The sequence below is a fragment of the Alosa alosa genome, chromosome 1 (assembly GCF_017589495.1).
Source record: "Alosa alosa isolate M-15738 ecotype Scorff River chromosome 1, AALO_Geno_1.1, whole genome shotgun sequence".
Taxonomy (NCBI): Eukaryota; Metazoa; Chordata; class Actinopteri; order Clupeiformes; family Clupeidae; genus Alosa; species Alosa alosa.
In genome coordinates this window covers 2,777,667-2,784,050 of record NC_063189.1, presented here as the reverse complement: position 1 = coordinate 2,784,050, position 6,384 = coordinate 2,777,667, and the positions used below count along the sequence as shown (strand labels likewise).

The 6,384-nt window shown below is 44.8% G+C and overlaps 1 protein-coding gene across 1 annotated transcript in view; it reads right to left on the bottom strand.

Moving 5' to 3' along the window:
* The window catches only part of samd4a (sterile alpha motif domain containing 4A), a 68,485-nt gene continuing 62,101 nt past the window's right edge, over nucleotides 1–6,384 (bottom strand). The window contains 1 exon segment of the mRNA XM_048237975.1: nucleotides 1–6,384. This exon segment is cut by the window's right edge and continues 668 nt beyond it. The gene's annotated coding sequence lies outside the window, so the exon portion shown is untranslated.

Below are 6,384 nucleotides of genomic sequence, written 5' to 3'. Positions count from 1 at the left end.
TTTTTCCAAAGTTACTCTTTAATACTTTTTTGTCTGTGGTTATTACAAAGACATCAAGCATGTAACACAGACCCCATAGAACAACAACAACAAACAAACGACAAACAAAAAAGGACATTCAAAATCATGACAGCTCCCCGACAGATTACACACCACGTCTCTCCCATCAGTTGTACACACAGTACACAACGTTCTGTCTCACAACATAACACACACACACACACACACACACATTCTAATGCACACAACGCATGAATGGAGTCTCCACTGAAGATACGCGGCGTATATGAACCATGGGTATATATATGTATGTAGTGTACGCGTTTGGGATCTCTGGACAGGTTAATGTGATAATACAATCAGACGTTTAGTTGCTGAATTCCACGGATTCTAATGGACTTCAGCAGCTGAATCGGTCGTCACTGAATCATCCCGTCTGCCCGTGGGACTGGACATGACACGGTGTAGGTGTGTCGAGGGGTTCCCACTCCACGAGAGCTCTAGCAGGGAGAGCCTTCAATGGAGAGTCAGTAGAAACGGATCAGTCCAGATCTGTGAACTACTGCACTGTACGGGATCCCAGAGTCATAAGCGAAGTACAGACTTGGACTCCCTGCCCCCAGGACTCATGACACCCTACTGTATGTGCGTTTAAGTACAGACTTGGACTCCCTGCCCCCAGGACTCATGACACCCTACTGTACGTGCGTTTAAGTCATCCTTAGAGGAAAGAAGAAAAAAAGAGGAAAATAGTGGGCGCAGCATTACTGGTATTTTTGTTTTCTGAGGACATAGGACATATGTATACACTTACAGAAGACACAATCCATACTCTCACACACACACACACACCAACACATAGTCACACACACATAGACAAATATATATAATATATATTTATATATACATCTGTTTGTTTGTTGTACAGTCAGGTGTATCTCTTTACTTCATATCAGCATTGAAAGTACCTACAGAGTACTGGAGCCCAAGAAGCTGACATCGCTGGGACCGGCACGAAAACAAGTAAAGCTGTTGTGTCTCGTCTGTCTGCAACCCCAGCAGGAGAGTATGCTGTCTCTGAACCAATAATGTTTGTGGTTTGTAATGATGTCACCATTCGCCAGCCAGCCGCCAAACACATCTGTAGTTGCTTTCCTCTGAAATATTATTACACTTTAAAGTCCATATAAAACCATTTACATTTTGGGTAAATGTCAGAGTACAAAAAAGGCACTGCCATTTGTTATCCTAAGTATGACTTCCCAGCCTCTTGCATGCATTTCTAAAATATAAATTACATATTTTTTGTCTTTTTCCCATTCTTTTTAGTACATTTTTGGTGTTTTTTTTTTTAAACGTAAGATATTCTTTTTAAAATATATATTTATATATATGTAAGCCTGCAGTCAATACAGGACATCGGCTCTTGAGAATAACAAAAAAACAAAAAAAAATAGAAAAATCCAAGGAGCGGCACAGTAAAGCGGCAGGGCCATTACAGTATGGATGCATGAGTTTATAAAACAAAACTGAAAAACAAAAGAAAACACATCTCATCACATAGACAATGCAATAGGACTAACATGCAGATTCTTGAAAAAACAAAACAAACTAAAGAAACTGTAAAAAAAAGGCTTCATTTACACTAAATTAAATAGTATATATCATTTTTTTTGGAATATCAAGGTAGCATCTAAACAGTAATACTGTGGGTTTGCAGCGTCCACTCTGCACAGGTGACCTATGTTATCAGCTGTTTGCACTTAAAGGAGACGTGCCAGCTTCGCGTCCACTGGAGGCTGAGCTCTCATTCCAACATCTCATCTGAGCTCTCATTCCAACACCCCATCTGAGCTCTCATACCAACACCCCATCTGAGCTCTCATACCAAAACCCCATCTGAGCTCTCATACCAACACCCCATCTGAGCTCTCATACCAAAACTCCATCTGAGCTCTTATACCAACACCTCATCTCTCCAACAGCCAGCGCCTCCAGAGCGTCTCTGACTCTGATGTGCCTCTAGCACGTTCCCAAAAAGGACTTTGGCCAAGACGAGTATAGATGGCACACACCATGAGAGTCCCTGGACACGGGGGGTGGGGGCCCAAATCTCATCCCATGGGTCCATCTGGCGCCCCCTGGTGGCAGACATGTGGATTGGCATGGTGTGGCCGGGCCAGGGCCTGTTTCTCCTGTCTGGGATTTTTTTGCGTCTGGGAGAATAGCGCAGTGCAGAGCACACAGAGCGGTCTCTGTCTCTGCGTGTCCCTCATCGTGTCCAAGCGTTCGCCAGAGACACGCGGTCTACGTGATACTTTGTGTCTGTTGCTCATCGCCATGCGTTTGCTTTGTCTGGTAGTTTTTTATTCAGTTTCGCTGAGGTGACATGGTTCCATGTAGAAAGTGTTTTTGACATTTGGAAAAAAAAAATAAAACAATGAAAACAACAATAACAACAACAGCTTTCGGTGACCTGTAGCTCTGTGTGAGTACCTCAGGCACTCGGTCACCTGACTGCACTGACCAGGAGCTGACCAGGAGCTCTCCCATCACAACAAGCCAAACAAACTACTCCCTCCACACTTACCATAGGCACTGAGGACTACTACTGAAGTGTCTCATCATCAGCAAAGGAAAGAAGTCTGAGAGAAACGACTGATATGTCTATCTTTCAAAACTATCAAATACACATGGAGATTATAGTTCAAAATAAAACAAAAATAACTATGTTGATATTTGAGATGTACATATGGTTACCAGCCATAGCAAGTTAATATATATGGTATCTTAAATAATACACCTAACGAATACAATAGTCATCTCTGAAACATTAATAGAAAAAAACAAGAATAAATAATTATTTGAATGAGCTAATAATATCTATTCAAATGGCAGTGAGATGGGGCTTCAACGTCTGTGTAAGTTTATAAAAGTTTATAAAATCTCAGACAAAGAGGCACCTGTTATAATGACACATGAAGCCAGGCAATGGTTCCATAGCTATGCCAAAACATTAGCTGACATGCTTTTAACGCAATGCTTAAAGTCACACTCCTGCTTTTAACGCAATGCTTAAAGTAACAATCCTGCTTTTAATGCAATGCTTAAAGTCAAACTCCTGCTTTTAACGCAACGCTTAAAGTCACACTCCTGCTTAAGGCTGGGCATGCACAGGAAGGCGGCAGAAGACTCACTCGGACAGGAGTGACCCATTGTCTCCTTGGAGACACACACACACACACTCTCTCTCTCCTCTTTGAGCTAAAGGCAAATCACCTAGCTGTGACAGACCACTCGGACGTGGCGCCACAACGATTCACTAAACACACACACACACACATGCACACACACACACACACACACACACACACAAGCCCTCACACCGGCTCAAAACACAAGGAATCCATTTGGGCAATTTCACCCAAACATGGATAGACCTGTCACTGTGCATAACACACAATCGCTCTCTCTCCCTGCCTCCCTTTTAATACTCTGTGTAGAGGAGAGGAGAGGAGAGAAGAGGAGGCGTTCTGCACTCATCTTACTGGGCATAGAGGAGGCAAGGCGTTCTGCACTCATCTTTTCTGCTCGTTAACTCGTCCCGTCTCCCTCTGTCAGCTCTGACAAGAGGCCAGGGCACGCTGTAAGAAGGAATCCATTTGGGCAATTTCACCCAAGCATGGATGGTTTCAGGGGGGCGTCTTTGAACAGGCACCAAGCAGAGGGGTCACCAAGCAGAGGGGGCACCAAGCAGAGGGGTCACAGCAGAGGGGTCACAGCAGAGGGGTCACCAAGCAGAGGGGGCACCAAGCAGAGGGGGCACCAAGCAGAGGGGTCACAGCAGAGGGGGCACCAAGCAGAGGGGTCACCAAGCAGAGGGGTCACAGCAGAGGGGTCACAGCAGAGGGGGCACCAAGCGGAGGGGTCACAGCAGAGGGGTCACAGCAGAGGGGTCACCAAGCAGAGGGGGCACCAAGCAGAGGGGTCCACAGCAGAGGGGGCACCCAAGCGGGAGGGGTCACAGCAGAGGGGTCACAGCAGAGGGGTCACAGCAGAGGGGGCACCAAGCGGAGGGGTCACAGCAGAGGGGTCACAGCAGAGGGGTCACTAGAGACAGTATTTGGTTTTTCCCAGTTACACCGGGAGCTGGAGAAGCCGCTGCACTGCTGCGCGCCGCCATTACGCATGTTGCGCACTAGAGGGAGTCTCTACGCCAGGGGGCACCAGCGGGGTCATCACCACCAGGGGAGAGGGGGCGGACACTGACCTCGACCATCTTAGAGCCGTCACACTCTGAGGATCGCTCTGCATTGCATGACAGATAGCATGGTTCTGGAAGAGAGCCTTGCTCTTTGTGTGTGTGTGTGTGTGTGTGTCTGTCTGTCTCCTCTGGTGGCTGGTTCTGGCCAGCATCAGGGCTAGATTTGTTCCGGAACTATCCTCTATGTGAGTCTGGTTTACACCAGTCCCCCTCCACCCCACCTCGTCCCCGAGAGACGGTCTACAGAAACAAAACAAAACACACACAAAAAAAAACAATAACTTTTAAAGCGCTAAAACAAATGAACAAGAAAAAAAAAAATTCAACCCTCATTTAAAAAGGGCTTGAAACGGCCCTTGACATATTCAAACAAATTTGAAATAAAAACAAAAAAAGCTTTTAGATTTAAACAAATCTGAGCCCCTTTTTGAACAGAAGATACAAAGGATCTTCAAGTGTGAAAAACCACAGTGGCAGATAACCTGCTGATGCAGAGCTTATTCATTATCATCGCATCGACACTGATTAAAATCCATCAAATAGCACAAACACAAATAACTAACGACTTAAATTAAGACGCAACTGGAAACCAGTATACAGGACACGACTAGCCACACGACTAGCTTCGTTTTGTCTAAAATTAAAAAAATAAAAAGAACAACTACCTATCATAGTGTGCAGAAGTACTGTACTACCACTTTTGGCCACCAGATGGAGATAATCACTAAAGAAAATCTTTCCCACAGTGAACGACAGCTCTGCGGAATAGAGCTTGGACGCAGGATGGGCGAGTAGAGTCCTCTCGGTCTGACACCCTGTGAAAATCAGCATAAACCTCGCTCTGTCTTTCTGTCAGTTCATGTGTGCAATTCACTGTTTGTTTTTAAAAGATAAAAAACACTATTTCTGACCTCAGGTCAATTAAAGCAAAAATATACAGAGCTCCATATGCCCCAAGTACACTGACATTATGTCACTTGAACCTGTAACACACCCAAACACACTCACACACACATCTGAAAGCCCTGTGTGGATATTACAACTCTAACGCGGAGGGAGGCAGCTCAAACGATGACCACTAGCTCCGCTAGGGAAGGGCTGCATGACCACCTGTTCACTGCAGAATATCCAAAGAGCTCGATCCAGTTTGACGGAACCCATATGCAAACTGTTAAAAACAAAATGGTGGAAGGACAAGTAGCTTAAGAACACAACACCAATGACCTGATTCCATTTACTTTCACTGAGTGCCACCTCACACTTTCCCCAGAAATCTCTCCTGACCAACTGACCCCTCACTTACCCTCACACCGAGACAACATACTGATAGCCCCACGTCACTTATAACCTCACCGATTTTTAGCAAACATTAAAAATCCCAAACGTCAACGTCCGCATTCCATCCCTTCTTACTTCACTTTCTATCGCTCTACTCTGGCCTTCACTTCACATCGTCATCAATCCCGCAGGACTTCCTTAAAATAAATCAACCAGTGAAACAAATAAAATAAGAAAAGACTCCCACTGAATTGTAAACTACGACAATGGCTGATTGAGAGAAGAATTAAATACATTTGTAGTGGCGTTAAAAAAAAAAAAAAAAAAAATCATGGAAAACATTCATACCTGAAATTTGTCAAACTCTTCCTGTACCCTTCAAAGTAGCATCCCATGTAAACATTATATATATACATATACATAAATATATATATATACATATATATATATATTTGCAAAATGTTGTATTTGCGCACCTTTACAGAGCAAATATTTCTCCCAGAGCCCTGTGTGTTTGCTGGAAACACTCTAAAAACAGCAGAGACTATTTGCGTTGCCCAGGGGTGCGTACTCCTCTGCTGTAGTGAACTGGAACTAGCACTACGCTACGCTAGCATGGCTGCTGTAGTGAACTGGAACTAGCACTACGCTACGCTAGCATGGCTGCTTTAGTGAACTGGAACTAGCGCTATGTTACGCTAGCATGGCTGCTTTGATGTTGGCTGGGTGCACTCTGTTTTTACAAGGAAGGGTGTGTACAGGCGTGTGTTACAGAGAGGGTGTGTGTGTGTGTGTGTGTGTGTGTGTGGAGGGGAGGGGGGGCAGAGGTGTGTTTGTGTGAT